This window comes from Canis aureus, chromosome 13 (genome assembly GCF_053574225.1).
Source record: "Canis aureus isolate CA01 chromosome 13, VMU_Caureus_v.1.0, whole genome shotgun sequence".
NCBI lineage: Eukaryota > Metazoa > Chordata > Mammalia > Carnivora > Canidae > Canis > Canis aureus.
The window spans coordinates 63043653-63061476 of record NC_135623.1 but is presented as its reverse complement, the minus strand read 5'-3'; the positions used below and the strand labels follow the sequence as shown (position 1 = coordinate 63061476).

General features: G+C 38.8%; 2 long non-coding RNA genes across 2 annotated transcripts in view; one reads left to right on the top strand and one right to left on the bottom strand.

Moving 5' to 3' along the window:
* LOC144282630 (uncharacterized) overlaps positions 1-17311 on the top strand; it is a 39882-nt gene extending 22571 nt beyond the window's left edge. Inside the window, exons 2-3 of the long non-coding RNA XR_013351127.1 lie at positions 15987-16140; positions 16928-17311. This is a non-coding gene — a long non-coding RNA (uncharacterized LOC144282630). The remainder of the gene's footprint in view (positions 1-15986; positions 16141-16927) is intronic.
* Positions 6184-13073, bottom strand: LOC144281689 (uncharacterized). The gene is made up of 3 exons (XR_013350113.1): positions 12808-13073; positions 10591-10907; positions 6184-6627 (listed from the first exon to the last, which is right to left on the bottom strand). It is a non-coding gene; the product is annotated as an uncharacterized LOC144281689 (long non-coding RNA).
* Positions 17312-17824: the final 513 nt, after the last annotated feature.

Below are 17824 nucleotides of genomic sequence, written 5' to 3'. Positions count from 1 at the left end.
ACCCTGTTCCCAAGGGCCTGGCTCTTCTGGGAGTGTCTCCAATGTGTGCTACATGTGCTCTGTTGTTTTTATCCTTCAAGCTAGTCTTCATCTGCAGAGCCTCTCTTTGCCTTTTGTGAGTAATGTTTGGTTCCTGGCCCCAGTGTGGCATGTTTTAAGTAGGTGTGCTCTGGTCTGCTTCTGAAATGAGACCTGTTGCCACCTTTGCTGGAACTTAGGCTTCAGAAAACTCCCAGGTCAGGAGACAGTCAGTGTCAGCAGGGGTTTGGGCTGGTTTTCTGGGGGAGGAGCCCAGGACAGTGGGACTAAGGCAAGCATGACTCAAACGGTGGTTCTCCTAGAGCTCAAGGGGCTTGATGTAAACAAATTATGTAGCAAGTGTGGATGCTGTGCCTGTGATGAGGGGCAAGGGAGAGAAATGGCCCCTGCCAGTTCCTTTGTTCCTGAAGGGGTCTCTCCGTGAATACTGCCTCTGTGGGATGAGCAAATAACCTCTGTACTGTGTACCCTTGGGCACTCTTTAGATCACTGTTCCCACTGTATGTCCTTGGGCTCTATGTCCTGCCTTCTCTCCAAGAGCAGCCTCAAATGCCTTGGGGCTCTTCACTAGCCAAGCCCACTGCCCTTTAGAACTCTAGGCTTTAAGCCCTGCTGGTTGCAAAAACTCCTGAAATTTGGCCCCTCTTGCTTTCCAAGTCAACTGCTATGGGGATTTGTTTTCCCTGTGCAATCCCCTGTATGCTGATCTCTCACTCTCTTCCAGGCTCCCTCTCCATCACATTGCCTATGATCTGTTTCTCTCCCAAAACACATCTCTGCCCTTCCTACCTTCTTAGATATGGCTGTGGAATCTGCCAGTCTTCAGGTCAATTTCTGGGGTATTTAGGAAGATTGGATAGTTACCTGGTTGTTTTCATGGGATGAGGTGATCCTAAGGGTCCTCCTACTCTGCTGCCATCTTCCCTTCTTCCCAGATAGGGTAATTTCAGTCATCTTATCTTGAAGTTCACTGTTTCCTCTGTCCCCTCTATTCTACTGTTGGGCTTCTCTACTGAGTTTTTTGTTATTGTTTTTATTATGTTTTTCAATTCTAACCTTTCCATTTCTCTCTCTTTATATCTTCTATTTCTTCATTAATACTTTTTCCTTATTTGTTTCAAGCACATTTGTAATGTTTGTTGAGTCATTTTAATGATGAATTCTTTAAGACCTTAATTAGGCAATTCTAACATTGTTGTCATCTTAGTTTTGACATCTATTCATTGTCTTTTTTTGTTTAGTTTGAGATCTTCCTGGTTCTTGATATGAGTGATTTTTCTGTCAAAACTGAGACATTATGTACTGAGAATTTGAGTTTTATTAAAATCTTCTGTTTTAGCTAGTTTCTTCTAGGAAGGGAAAGCAGAAGTGGGAGGTGTACTGCCTCATTACTGTCAGATGGTATAGAATTCCAGGTTCCCACTTGGCCTTCATTGACATCTGAGGGAAGAAGCTAATCATTACTGTAAAATGGGAATGGGAGTTCCTGCTCCACACTCAGCTATGCCGGGGTGGGAGGGGCCAAGGGGCTTGTTACTTCTTTCTTCATGGCATTGACTGACATTATGGGGGAGGGTCAGCCTCATCACTGCTGGGTGGAGATAAAAGTCCTAACTCTTCAGTAAAAATCCTCTGAAACCCAGCAAGGATGGGCAAAGGCATTACATTATTGATCATTACTTCTGGAGAGATATGAGAATCTACACAGTCTTGAGTAATCCTGCTTGAGAGGGATGAAAGTCCTGGCTTTCTGATCTGCTTTCTTTGACACCAACCCCATAGAAGTTTTAAGGGGAAGATTGGTGCCACTACTATTACAGTCTGGGAACAGTAGAAATCTAGGCTTTTCATCTCAACCTTTGCTGGCATGGGTAGGGTGAGGCTACAGTTTTTTTTCTGTTCTGTTTCACTGGAGCAGAGCAGTTATTGTCTAATGGTTTTCTGTCTTGCTAGTTGCCCATTTCTTAGTTCTTTTGCTTGAGAGCAGGCTTGTTTCATTTGTTCTCCATTCACTGACATTTCTGAGTTACCAGCTTTAGCTCCAAGTCTGAGATATATGTGACAAAAAGAAAACCAAGGGAACACATCACCTCTGGTCCTGAGGTCTCTAGCCAGCCTATCTTCTTCTCTTCACCTTTCAGAGTCATCTTATGTTTGTTTTATATCTATTATCAGAGGTTTTAGTTGTACTTAGTGTGAGGAATAGGGAAAAGGGGCAGCCTGGGTGGTTCAGCAGTTTAAGCACCACCTTCAGCCCAGGGCCTGATCCTGGAGACCCAGGATAGAGTCCCATGTCAAGCTCCCTGCATGGAGCCTGCTTCTCCCTCTGCCTGTGTCTCTGTGTCTCTTATGAATAAATAAATAAAATCCTAAAAAAAAAAAAAAAAAAAAAAGGAATAGGGAAAAGTACATTTATTCTATCTACAGATTTTTTAAAAAATGAAACTGCAGTAAGTTACTATAAACACTAGAAGTCTCTTCTAACATACTCCCCCCCAACCCCCCCTTTTTCAAAGGGAGCCTAATTTTCAGCCTTCTCAAACATAATTGAGGGATTAAATTGCCCTTCTAATTAATTTTCAATTCCTTAATATCCAAATTTTCTTAAATTTCATCTTGAAAAAAATCAGCTTTATCTGAGTATTTTCTTAAGATTACATTATTCAGTGGGAGGGTGTACCAGCATGATTAAACTGTGGAATTATTATTTGTCCACATTAATCAGTTTACTTTGGACATGTTACATCCAGTAAAGTCTTTGAAGGGAACACATCAACTGCAGTTTGAAAGTAAAAAGTAAAACTTAAGATGTTCGGATTTTGAAATTAGTTTTATTATTCATATGTCTTTAATAAAAAAGCATTTATTGAAAATACAAAGATGTTCCACAACCTGAAGAAAAACAATTACAGTAAAAAATCTTTTCTATTTTAACCAATTTGGTAGCTGGAGTGGGACAGCAGGTATTACGACACTCAGATTTCAAAATGGTTGTTTACCAAATGTAAACCAAAAAGAAAGAGAGAGAGAGAGAGAGTATTAAATATTGCATCTGGAAAAATTGGAAATTCTTGAGGCTACTTTCTAGTTGATTGTTAGTCCCATTGATAATGTTGCTTGCTCTTAACTTCTCCCCTACATTTTTTCTTCTTTCAGAACAGAATGATCAGTCTTTACAAGCATTAGCACCAAAATTCAAATTGAAATTTTTAGTATTTTTGGAAATGTAGATTATCATTCCAGTTCAAGTGTAGGTAAAGGTCATAAACTGCTTCCCTACCCTTGCTTTCTATAAGCCTTTGCCCAATTAGTAGCTTAAAATTCTTTATACTCAGAGGCATTCCCATGACCTCTAACTGGACCAGTAGGATTTTACTATTAAATCACTTCTGTATTTAGAAATCAAAAATTACCATAAGAAAACATGGATACCATTTCAAACCAAGCTTCCCTAAACTTTTGACCTGGGTGCATTTGTGAGTGAAGAAGGTAAGGAAAAAACTAACTTTCTTCCAATGGAAAGCTTTTTAAGTTGCCTATTATTTAGAATTACTGGTCATGACAGCTTTAAAAAAAAGAAAGAAAGAAAAAGGTCAAAAATCTGCATAATGAACGACATCCCCTGCTGCGAACTCTGAAAGTGATCTATATGAAACAAAGGCAGATTTGCTTGCTGCAGCACTGGGGGTGGGAATCATTTCTATAGGATACAACAAGAATGGTGCCTGCTGGAGTTTTCCAATGCCTTGTCCTACCTCTTACCACCTACTGACTGCTGCCCTTACCCAGTTTATTCATCCATAGGAACCAATACCTGCATTTTATACTTCATGGAGATTTTTGAGGAACAAATGAAATACGAAATGTGAGCAAGATATTGGAAGTCCAGAATACTATTTAAGTTTTCTTTGTGAACAAAATGTAGTCATTTTACTCAATAAAGCTTTATTATTATTATTATTATTATTATTATTTTTTTTTTCCCAAAGCTGAGAGAAACATTGCTAAAGCTCTAAAGTAAGTCAGAGTTTGCTGGCAGTATGGGGGAAGGGTTTTGGAAAAAAAAATAGAGCAACACATTTGAAAGAAAGCACAGTTGTCTAAAATAATTTAGAGCATTGAATGAAACATGAGTGGTGTTTATATAGACAAAGTTAAGAGGAGAGATTGGAGAAATAAACAGGATCTGGATCCTGAGCAGTGTAGTTTATTTCAAAAGGAATGTTTTCTTTAAGTGATGGGGGACACTAAGTGCTAAACCTAAGAGCCAAATGAATTAATTTACATTTAAGATTTTGCTAATGGTTCTTGGGGGAAGCAGCTGAAGTGGGTGGGACTAGAGGTCAAGAGATGAGTTAGAAATCTGTTGCTACAGCACAGGAAAGAAACAAAGAAGTCCTGAACTAAGGCAGAGAGGCAGTGGGAATTAGAGATATTGAAGATGCTGAATGGTTAGAACTTTGGGTTTCTGGTGCTGTTGGAGGAAGGGAAAGAAGAATTAAGGATGATGCTTAGATTTTCTGACAGAAAACTGGACAGATGGTTTTAGGTATTGTTGTCTTTAATACTGTCTTTTTCATAAATCTCTAAGAATGGACCTCTTGCTAATTTTGATTATGTACTTGTATGTACAAGGCTCCATTATGTACTTGTAACTTATGTGAAGTTGTAAATGACTTCAGGCCTGATATTTATATATATATACACAAACACACAAACATATAAAATTTAACATTCAAAAATAATTGAAAATGATAGTATTTTATGTTGAAATGATATGATATCTTGAATTTTCTTCAGAATAATCCATTGAGGGAGCAGGAGTAAATAGGGCTAAAAATGAAATAAGATGGACTATATGTTAATAAATGTTGAAAATGGGTATACAGAGGAGTGGCAGTAAACTAATCTCTCCCTTTAAAATTTACATCAGGAACACATTTTTTGAACAAACTAAAAAATTAAGCAAATGCACAAGTTTGTAAAAAACACTTCTAAGGAAATTCTATTCAAAAGAGAAACAAAAGCATACCATTCTAGGAATTAGGTAGTAATGGCAATACAGTTTTTGAATTTCTCTGAATTTCCCTGTTAGAACAATCAGAGTAACTAAGAAAACAAAACCAAAGACAGAGATCTACTAAATTACTATCAGTGACTCACTGTAAAACATGGTGGACTATTCTGAGAATAGCTGCAGAACCTGGGAAGGCATTTTGCAGGCTGCTTTGTTCAGTGGGGCTTCAGGAAATTGAGGATGCAGGATCTGTTCAGGGATTTGTCCCTATGAATTCTTGAAAGTAACAAACCAAACCAGCTTTCTATGACAAAGCCCTGTACCAAGGAGAAAGTGCTGAGAGTAGAAACCTGTTTGAGTTGGACAGAAACAATAGAGGCAAAAGAAAGGGAATTTAAATAAAATTAGGGGAGAAGACAAAAAGAGGAAAATCTCAGGAATTTAACTTCTGTATTTTTCATCAGTTTGTGAAAACAACGAAAGAGAGATCTAGAGTCATGAAGTTGGAAAAACTATCTTGGCTCATTCATTCCTCTTAAGAAGACAGGAGTACTTATTTCACTTCAAAATGAACTGCAGAAAAGGATTTATCAAATCTCAAGCCAAGATATTATTAGAAAAAGGAAATGGGAGTATATTAAAATAAAGCCTTTACATACTGTGAAATAATGCCAGAAATCCAATTTACAAAATGAATAATTATTATCTAATATTTTAAAATATGTTAAAATAACATAAGGATAAATACTTTGTTTTGATAAAGCATCAAAATTCAGAATTTTTTTAAATTTCATAAATAAAATGAGTAGAGGAAAAGCTTTAAATGAGAAGTGAAAGGACTCAGAAAATGAAATAGTAACAAAGCCAACACAAAATGCTTTAAAGGAAATAGAAGATGGCAAAGACGGAAACTTAAACATCAATAGGAAATGAAGAAAGAGATTTAAAAAAAAAAGATTTGATAGGAAGTGGTAGCTGTAAAAGTCAGTAAAAGAGGATCTCACATGTATGATGGGGAGGAAAACCAACATAGTTTAATTTAACTAGGAAAGAGTGGGGGGTGGGGACTAGGAAAGAGGAAAGCCAAAATAATTGAAACAAATGCTGAAATCTGAAATTCAGTAAAATTTTCTTTAGGAAAGATGTGAAACTCTTTATTGAATGTGCCCCTCTGCTTGAATGAAACAGTAGCCGACAACTCACAGTACCAGCTTTCTAATTCTAACAAAACTATAGTTTTTCAGGGGGAAAAAGATATCCGTTAGGCATCAATTCAAAAAAGGCACAGAAGGTAGCTAATAAACTGGCCCTAAAGTATAGTAACTAAAATATGGTAACAATAGTTTGTGTGGCCAGGAATTTGGGAGCGGTTTAGCTGGGTGCTTCTAGCTCACGGTCTCTCATGATGCAGACAAGTTGTCAACCGGGGCACCAGGCATCTGAAGCCTTGACTGGAGCTGAAGCATGTTCCAAGCTTACTCACATGGTTGTTGGCACATCCATTCTTCACCACATGAGCTTTCCACAGGCTGCCTGCGTGGCCTCAAGGCACAGATTGTTTTCTTCCGAAGCTGTGATCCAAAAAAGAAGCAAGAACTCAAGACAACAGTTGTATTCTTTTATAACCTATTCTTGAAAGTTACATACCATTACTTCTGCCATATTCTATTGGTCATATAGACCAATATTCACCATGGAAAGGCCACAAGGATATAAAGACCAGAGTAGAAAAGTTATAAAAGACCAGAGATCATCGAGGATGACTTTGGAGGCTCAGAAATGTAAATTTCTCCAAGTCACACAATCGGAAAGAAGGAATAAGATCTGAATTTCAAACCAAGATCTATGTGACTCCAGAAACTGTTCTCTTTGTTGTATATTTGAAACAAGGTGGAATGTAGATTATAAATGTTCTAGATGTTCTCTTAGAATAAACTATAAAAAAAAGACTAACCTTTCCAAGAGTTTCATATCTATATTTTTATTTATTTTTTATTTTTTTAAAAGATTTTATTTATTTATTCATGAGAGACACACACACAGAGAGAGAGGCAGTGACACAGGCAGAGGGAGAAGCAGGCTCCATGCAGGGAGCCCAACATGGGACTCGATCCCAGGTCTCCAGGATCAGGCCCTGGGCGGAAGGTGGCGCTAAACTGCTGAGCCACCCGGGCTGCCCTGCTCATCATTTTCAAGGAGAGAAACTCTTTAATTTATAATTTTTATGTGTGTGATTTATGTTCTGTTTTAATAAGGAAGGATCAAAATGGTCTGGATAACAGAAGCCCAACCTACATTTTAAGGTAGTGATTCTCAACCTCTTTTGTTGACATATTTCATTATATAATATCCAAAACACATATTCTTTAAGATATCCTTACTAATTTCATCAGAAAAGGCTTTAAATATTGGGAAGTTTTCAAGCGTACAATGGCAGATGCAGGTCTTCCAAAATTTTAATTTTCACTTGAAAGCTTGGATTTTTATCATTGGCAACAAATACCATCACAGTAATTTTTCCTTGAAGTGGTAGGCTCACTTTTCTATTTTTGAAGACAAAGTTTATCAGATGTCATAGTCAGTTTTGGGTGCTAACAAATTACTATAAACTGGGTGCTTATAAATAACAGAAATTTATTTCCCACAGTTCTGGAGACTGAAAGTCTGAGATCAGGGCACATGATAGGTTCCCAGAAAGATCCCTCTTCTGGGTTGCAAACTGCTGACTTCTCATATCCTCATGTGGCAGAGGAACAGAAAAAGGAAGTCAGTTTGCTTGTGACTCTATAATGGCGCCAATAACCATTCATGAGGGCTCTACCATCATGACCTCACCTAACCCTAATCATTTCTCAAAGGCTCTACCTCCTAATACCATCACATGGAGTACCATAGCTCCCGTGCCTCTAGTTTGGGGCCATGAGATGAACTGATTATAATAACCCATCCTACTTCACTATCGCTTGCAAATTTAAAATGTGTTTGTGCACATCTATGTCTTTTATGAAAAAAAAATCTTAATAAATATGCAGAAAGTTTGCTACTTAGTTTTTAGTATCAAATAACTTCCTAACTCTAAGCCTGAGACCTTGGACTCAGCAGAACATTTCCTAGGAGGAAACAGGTACTGAGGGTCATCATGAAAGACCTACAGGGCCACAGGTTACCTTTAAATCATCTCACTCATCACACGTATACAGAAAGAGTCCCTGGAGGATCATCATTAGTGAAGAGTTTTGTATGGATGTCCCTTTGAGCTGCAGGAGGACTGTTGCTTTTGTGAACCTGAGCTCTTGCTTTTAGCTACCTGCTGGTTCAGTGGCCACCTGTGTTCTCTCAAAATTCACGTGTTAAAACCCTAATATCCAACGTGACTCTCTTTGGAGGGCCTACACAGGGGTAATTAAGGTTAAATGAGATCTTAAGAGTGAAACCCTGAACAATAGGACCACTGTACTTAGCAGACACCCAGGGATATATACTCAGGGTGAAAAGGCCATGTGAGTATGCATCAGGAAATCAGCCATCTGTAATCCAAGGAGAGAGGCCTCAGGAGAGGCCTCTTGATCTTGGACTTCTAGCCTCCAGAACTATGAGAAATTACCTTTCTGTGGTATAATGACAGCCCTAGCAAATTAATTCAGGGAGCATAAAGGAGAGAAAGCAATCCAGGAAGCTCAAGAGACCTTTGCTTTCTAATCCTGAACACTGCTGGTCCTCCCTGCTGCCAACCCCGAAATGACTTGAAGTCTAGTAGGCTTCCGCATGGCCACATGTCACTCTGCTCCTTCACAGAGCAGGATGGACACAAATATCTCCGTTGTGGCAGATGACCATGCAGTGTGTGCCGTGTGATGCTTTGACTAGTCATAATAATGCTTTCTTTTTTTTTTTTTTTTTTTTTAAGAATAAAATAAAGAGGGCAGCCCTGGTGGCCCAGGAGTTTAGCACTGCCTTCAGCCCAGGGTGTGATCCTGGGGGCCGGGGATTGAGTCCCACATCAGGCTCTCTGCATGGAGCCTGCTTCTCCCTCTGCCTGTGTCTCTGCCTCTCTCTCTCTCTGCCATGAATAAATAAATAAAATCTTAAAAAAAAATAAAATAAAGAATGGGAATTTGTTACTACATTTTTATTTGAATTCATCCCTTAGGGGCTCACACATTCCCAAGAGGTGATTTGAAGACCTTGCTTCAGTAATAGAAAGAAGCCAGACTGACCAGGATTGGGTGCATTAATTGAACATCTTGGGAAATTTATTTGGCCCATGGGCCATAGCAGGATACCAGAAGGCAGTGCTGGGGTGGAAAGGAGCTTGGCTCAGAACACTCTTCTGGCAGCTGAGAATAAGCTTTGCCTTCACCAGCAAAAAAAGCCCAAGATGTAACAGACCTCTTGTCACATTAAAGTGTGTGTGTGTGTGTGTGTGTGTGTGTGTACGCATGTGCCAACTTTCTTGGAGATTTTGGGAGGACGTTCATATATAGCTCTTTACACACACACACACACACACCACAGGCAAAGTAAGCACAACTGAAAGCTTTGAGTTGTTCACCTTCTTATATCTGAAAGAGTTCTTGGGAGAGAAATAATCTCCTTTCATTATTTAACTTTCAAAGATATTTGTTGTCATGTAGAAATAAACCAGGAAAAATGGTTTGCAATGGTCTTAAAGAGGGTTAGACTATTTTCTAAATGCCTTCCGGTATCCTAGCATCTCAGCTTAAATAGCTAGGCTGCATTAAAAAAAAAAAAAAAAAAAAAAAAAGTTTTAAGCTGTAAAACTGTACTCACTGCGCATTTACGATTTCCACTTTTCCTTTTAATCTTATCCTCATTCCCCCATATTTATACCCATAATTCTGCTCACACACAGAAACACACACTCTCCCTTCTCATCTCTTACGTCACATCAAATTTGCTGTTCATTTTGCTTTGCCAAGAGTTTCTAAGAAGATAAAACCCAGCCTGATTGAAGAAATTAATTAATTCAGTGAAGTGGTGATGCCCATTGCCTTTGAGTAATGTTTTTAAAGGAGGAGGGACAAAAGCTTATTTTTTTCTTGGGATGGAAATGAACATGGTCCGGGCTTTTGTGCAGAGGCTGGCGAGAGGAGTTCTTGGACAAGAAAGGACACCTGCGAGCTTGGTGGAGGTGGTGAAGGGGGCTTTAAAAGATGCCCCAGATTTGACAGTAGAAGATAAAGAGCCCAAGGCCGTGGATGAATGCATTGAACATGTCTCTAATGAGAACCACTCTTCAGTCCGGTGGGGGGGACGGAACAGAAGAATGCTAAGAGAAAGAAACTATCTTCCTAGGGCAGGACGGGTGGTGGTGAAGGACGTGTTGGGAGAACAGGGAAAGAAGGAGGGAAGAAGGGTTAGGGACAGAAGGAACTATTTTACGGTAGAAACGAGTTATTAAAATATTCAGAGAAGAAAAAAAAAGTGCCACATCAGCTAACGGATAGTATGTATTTCTATCCCACTTTGTTTCAGACCTATTGAAAGTGGTTTGAAAATCATCCAAGACTCACACTTCTAGCTTTAAACTCCGAAGTCCCTCAGTGTGCCTGTCACCATGAGGCAGTCGTCCTGTCTGGGCGGCCAAAGCATGATTTAGACACACAGTGAAGCCTCCCCAGCATTTCGAGGCAGGAAGGCGGTGACCGTGCACTGTCATGAGAATTAGTTCCTCCGAGAATCTGCTGCCCTGACGTGACCTTGTGACCTCGGCAGGAGAGCCATGCACTAGGAAGGGGAGCCTCACTCACTGAGAGTCCCTGCCCAGAGGGTGAGTCAGCTCAAGGCTTATGATGTGTGAAGCTGATAAATCCCGGGTTCCTTTCTGCATCTGGGAAAAATTGAAAGCACTTATTCATATTTTGTCTCTTAGTAGTGATATCTGTATAAATCCACTAATAATTTCCTTTTCGGTTGACCAGGTCAACTGAGATTTCACATGACGTGAACGCGTTTAGCCTATTCCACCCTCTCCCTGAGGATGGCCTCGTTTGGGGGGAACTCAGAGGGTCTCGTGCTCTGTAGGAATAAAAGGCACCACGGCGGCTTATAGTTCAGTCATCCTTGACTGACCTTCAAAGATACTTGAAATCAAAGAAGAAAACCATTCTAAGTGTAAACCAGGTAAACTCTGGATTCAGCTATCATGTGAAAAATTATGTACTTTAATTTTAAACTAACTAAATGAGCTTATCAGGTGACTATCAAAATCAGACAATTAAAAAGATACAATCCAAAAAAATAAAGATAAAAGAAATAAAAGATACAATCCTTTGCTGTTATCAGAAGTATCCAAAATAGGATCCCTGGATCCCGCTAATAGTGGTTTAGCGCCTCCCCTTGGCCCAGGGCTTATTCCTGGAGACCTGGGATCGAGTCCCGTGTTGGGCTCCTGCTCTGCCTGTTGTGTCTGCCCCTCTCTCTCTCTCTCTGTGTCTCTCATAAATAAATAAATAAATAAAATCTTTAAAAAAATAATAGTTAATGTGGCTCATATTTTGGATACTTTTCTTTTTTTTTAAGATTTTATTTATTCATAGAGAGAGAGAGAGAGGCAGAGACCCGGGCAGAGGGAGAAGCAGGCTCCATGCAGGGAGCCCGACCTGGGACTCGATCCAGGGTCTCCAGGATCACGCCCTGGGCTGCGGGTGGCGCTAAACCGCTGAGCCACCCGGGCTGCCCAACGCATTAACTATTATTAATGGGAAAATCTCAGGGTCATTTATTACAATGTAAAAGGACTGAGTTTTTGTTTCACAAGAGTTCTGCTCTGTGTCACGGCTGTGTGTATTTTAATTTTGAAAACCATGTTTGCCATATGCCCAAATACGAATGACCGTAATCACTGTTTCAGCAAAGAAAAGTAAATATAAACATCCTTTTCATTCTTTCTATTGAATGCCAGGAAGTAAATCCAAAAGAAAAATCTGTTGCTTTTTATTGTTTATTATGAAGATAATCATATGAGCAATAAAGTAATATGTTTCACATATTTTGGCTAATATATGCATATAGTTATATTAAATGAATATGAGCGACTGTGGAGGTTTTCCTCTCTTGAAAATGTTATTTCTTCCATATGATTGTTGTTTCTTATTGTTTCTTACCCTCCTCTCTCTCTTTCCCTGTCCTTTCATCTCCCTTACCACTCTTTTTTATTTTCCTGAGTTTTTCCATACTTAGTAATATTAAGTGATATTCTTGACATCATATAATCCATGATAACATTGTAGAGAATCCGGATTTATGTTACTTTCCTCTGAAGAGTATCGCATTGTGCTGTCTTGTAATTAACAAACAGATCACTTCGATCCTTGGGGCTTAGTTATAGGCTTTGTCAGGATGACTCTTTTTAAGTTTTGCCTTAGAGGAGAGGACATAGCTTTCAGTTTGGGGATGTGATCTTTACTCCTAGTAGTGGCGCAAGGTGATTATTCTAAGTCCAGTCTCCCCAGAATCAGACAGTGGCTGAAATCTCTGCTTAGCTCTCTAGCCTCCCAGCAGCTGCTTTCTGCTGGGTTCTTTGGACCATCACTTGGCGTCCTCCAGTGACTGGAAGAGAACGGTTATGCAGATTTGGCACAGTCTCTGCAGACTGCTTTCTCCCAGCCTCTCAGGACAGACCTCTGATCTTCCGGAGCCCAGTATGACCGAGTTTGAACTCTGTCCCTGATGGGTCACGTGACTGGAAGGTACCCACAAGGGAAAAGTCAGTTCAAGGCACAGCTCACCTGGTGTGCTTCACTTCCTTCCAGGACTGTGTCTCTCTCTACCAATATTGCTTTTGGTTGCTCTTCAGTAATTCAAACTACGGTTTGTTTTTATATTTTGTGTAGCAGTTAAAATTGCCATCAGCAGGAGGGTTAGTTCAGCGCAAAGCTGTTCTTCCATTACCAGAATTGGAACCCTTACTTCTCGTGTTAAAGACTGGAGCAGAAGTCATACTTAGTTCTACTTGATGCAAATGATTTTCTGTTTATGATGCAATCCTGCATCATAGACGTATAGTACCATTAAGGTTTCTTAAAGCATCAACACAGGGGCACCCAGGTGGCTCAGTGGTTGAGCGTCTGCCTTTGTCTCAGGTCGTGGTCCTGGAGTCCTGGGATCGAGTCCCAGGAGCCTGCTTCTCCCTCTGCCTGTGTCTCTGCCTCTCCTTCTGTGTCTCTCACGAATAAATAAATAAATAAATTTAAAAATCTTTAAAAAAAAAGCATTAATACAATGTATTGGACACAGAATATAAGTTAAATTGTTTTAGGTTCAAATGTTTTGATTCCTTGTATCCTTCTAATTAAAACTGGCCTTTTAAAGGGAAACGTATTACTGATTTCATATTTTCATTCTCAAAGAGAGAATTGTACAATTTTGTTTCTACCTCGGGATGATGGCTATAATAAGGAACAAGCAGTACGCAGGCACACGTGTACAACTGTGGGCTATTGATAAACTTAAAAAAAATTTTATGGTGGTAAAATACACATAAAATTTGCTATCTTAACCATTTTTAAACGTGTCATTCAATGTCATAAAGTATCATCACTATCCATCCACGGAAGTTGTATCTTACAAAACCAAAACTCAGTACCTGTTAAACGATAGCTCTCCTTTCCTCTAGCCCTGGGAGCCATCATTCTGCCTTCTGTCTGTACACGTGTGCCTGCGTACTGCTTGTTCCTTATTATAGCCATCATCCAGAGGTAGGAACAAAATTGTACAATTCTCTCTTTGAGAATGAAAATATGAAATCAGTAATACGTTTCCCTTTAAAAGGCCAGTTTTAGTTAATAATGTCCATGTGTCAGAATTCTATGTCCATGTGTCAGAACCTTCCTTTTAAGGCTGAGTAATAGCCCATTATAGGTGTACACCTCATTTTGTTTGTCCACTCATTGGTCAGTAGACACTAGGCTGCTTCCGTCTTTCGGTTATTGTGAACAACATGGCTGTGAACATAGGGGTACAAATAACCCTTCTCATTCTTATTTTCAATTATTGTGGGTATATATCCAGAAATTAAATAGCTGGATCTTATGGTAATTGTATTTTTAATTTATGTAAGATTTATTTGTTTGTTTTAGAGAGAGAGCACACACATAGTAGGGAGGGGCAGAGGAGTGGGATGGTCTCAAGTAGACTCCCTGCTGAACTCAGAGCCCAATGCAGGGCTTGATTTAATGACCATGAGATCATGACCTGAGCCAAAACCAAGAGTCAGACGTGTAACTGACTGAGCCACCCAGGCACCCCTATTTTTAATTTTTTGGGAACTGTTTGTATTGCTTCCCACAATGGCTGCACCATTTTGCATTACTACCAATGTTGCACAACAGTTCTGGTTTCTCCACATCTTCACCAGCATTTGTTATTTCCTGGGTATTTTTTTGAATGGGTATGCAATGCTATCCCAGTCAGGCTGTGATTTACATCCTCCCGAAATGAATATTTTGCTTAATTGCATTAAGTTGTATGTTTAAAAGCATACTTTAATTACAAATAGACATTAGGTTATTAATATGTACAGGCTATTTGGGAAAATATTTTGTATTTTAGAAAATCTAACCGCTAACATTTTTTTTTATTATCTACCGTGTGCCACACACACTGTATAAAATGTTTAATGTGTGATATTTACCTTTGCTGTTACCATTGAGATAGATACCATTATCTTATCCATTTTACACATGAGGAAACTGAGGTATAGAATTCAGGGTCTTTGCCAGAGTCACACAGTTAAGAAATCAACCAAGCAGTTCAACTCCAAGATTCAAATGTTTGGACCAAAAAAGAATTTAGTAAAAAAATTTTTTTTGAATTTAGTAAAATTGTAAAAGAAACCTTGGCATCTATTCATTTCACCTTTTTGAAAACAAGGTGTTTTATTGTCTTGTTTGGTTTTTCAGAGACTTACATATTACAGACTTGGTCATGTCTCAGGATTCTTGATGGAGTAAGAATCTTAGTGAAAAAATTCTGCTCCCATCTCCTGGGTAGTGAAGGGCCTGATAGCAGGCACAGTGTGATGCCAAATCACCAGTGTCTTCACTTGTTAGGAAAGTTCGGAGAAGAGACACTCAGAGAATCAAGACTCCTGTGAACAGGCTGGGTATATATATTTTCATTTCTACTAGCCCTCTGGGGAGTGCCTTTTTTTTTAAGGTGAGTCTTTGAAATTCTGTATTGCAAATGTTCTTCTCTAGGCCTAGCTTTTCGTGTGAATCAATAATTATAATTTTGTGGGGCTGTGGCCTCACCTCTTACCCACTCAAATTCTCTGGCTCTTTTCATTCTTACTTATTCACATTCTGCTTGTCTATTTTGTTTCTTCTATGCTTTTGGTCTTTGAAGTGCTGTATAAAAATAACCAGCTGATCCAAGATCACACAAATTCTATCATTTAAGCATAACCATAGGATACATAGTGCTAGAAATAGTTTGGTTAGTGTAGTAGCCTGCCCTCAGTGATTTGAAACCAAGACAGTGATACAAAAGAATGAATCAAACACGTTTTGTAAAATGTAGTAAATAAGCCATGAGGACTCACCAATAATGGTACCAAAGTCAGATAGAATGTCCCCTTCCTCAACCACATCCAGTCTTTTCTTGTGGGTGCAGGAGGTATGATGGGGATAAAGTGGAACTTTGAGTCTCCTGGACAAAATTCTTTTTTGACTTGGGTTTAAAAATCAGTATTTTCTGCAGCTCATGCTCTCTCTGTCAAATAAATAAAATCTTAAATATCCAATTTTTTAATAAACTCACTTATTTTACTTCTGAGTATTTCCCGGTACTGGGCACAGTTGTAGATGCCCCTCAATAAGTGCATGTTGGCTGATTTTGGTTGTCCAGTGTTCCAGTGTAATTTGGGCCCTTTAGGGTGCTTGATATTCATTTATAAAAACCTTTACAGATCCCAGGCACTGTTCCAGGTGCTGAGAAGAACAGTTATCAGAAGAGGAAATGCAAAGAATAGGAATGGCTTTCATCCTGGTTTCAGGGAGAATAAGAACAATCCACAGAGCCACCCTGCAAGGGAATTGTTCTGAGACTGGAAATCTATTCAGGTACATTGAAGACATCATTTGGTTGCTCCTTAAGAAACAGGCATCTGTTGCGCTAGACTTTTACCCCCACTCCTGTCTTTGATTAATCTCTTTCTTGACTTCAGACTCCTTATTCATGATTTCTGCATGCTCATCACTTCTCTTGTCTCACGCCTTTTGCATACTGATTTGAATATAGCTCTTGCTTTTTTTTTTTTTTGCCTTTGCATGGAAATACCCCAAACAGAATGTGATGAGTTTAAGTTGGTTGGTGCTTTCCCTCCTAGCCACAGTACTTATTCCAGGACCCTCTCATGGATTGCTGGCAAGTCTACATGGGTAATTCTTGTGCCAAGTATCTCCTTTATCAAGACTACTTGATAAGGTATTCATTTATTATCTTAGGATCACTGAGGAAGGCCCTCTAAGGCCTGAGAAATGGGAAACACTTTGCAAAAAAAAAAAAAAACTGTAATTAAAAAGCACCTTGGTTCATTTTAATAAAATCGATAAATATCTAGCATCTAGAAAAGCGCATAGACCACAGTAAGTACATAACATGAATGAAATGAGCTCATTTAACTACATCTGGAAGCATAGCACATATTTTTATCTTAATGCTACATGTGACACTGATCCTCCATTAATTTTATAGTCTTATTTGGGAAAAAAATGTTTTGTATAAATTATAAATCTATATAAAAGAAAACCTCAAATGTTCTGATATACTATTCATTGGTTCTCATAAGACCATAGTGTGTGGCAACTCAGTGTTTGGTCAAATAGTTAATTTTTTTTTTTTTTTTAGGATTTTATTTGACAGCACAAGCACGGGGAGCAGCAGAGGGAGAGGGAGAAGCAGACTCTCTGCTGAGCAGGGAGCCCAATGCAGGGCTTGATCCCAAGGGCCCTGGGATCATGACCTGAGCCGAAGGCAGACACTTAACTAACTGAGCCACCCAGGTGCCCCAGTAGTTAATATTATTAATAAAGTCTTTAAAAGTTTATGAAACTATTTACAGAATATAACTAATTTTTATTTTTGAGGTGTTGAAGTAAATTCAGTCCAGGGTATTTATTATGTCCCCTCCTCTATAAAATTGGTCATTTGACTCTGAATTTACTTTAATATTATATTTGCCCAAGTTTTCCCATGATGAAAATTGTTATGATCTTGTTGATTGCCCGTGAAATAAAGCCTTTTCTAAGATTCTTTTAACCTTGCGTGTAATGTTTTGATCACCTCTATAAATTTTCCTGTTATATAGCCATGGCATTGTAAAAACTAAATGGGCAGTAAGTATAATTTCAAACATAGATAGGAATTTTATTGTGCTTGTCAAAAACTGTGGATATTAAAAAAAAAAGTACAATTCACAATTATTTTTCAGTTCCAATGTTTCTGTCTCATTTTCAGTGGGGTAAATGCTCATTCACTTAAAAGTCCTGTCAGTTTGGCAGCCATCTCTGTCCTTCTCATTTCCATCACATTATTGCCCCTTTCAACATTCTTCTTGACATTAGTGAATATTCAGAGTCATTTCCTCTCCATCAACAACTTACCCTCAGTTGATTCACTTTTCCTTGAGTAAGCGGTTTTTAAGAGAATTAGATCATGGAATCAAGGACTCAGCGCCCTCTTTTTGACAAAAACAGGAGTGCAATAACACATTAATACATTAGTACACAGACCTAAAAGGTGTTC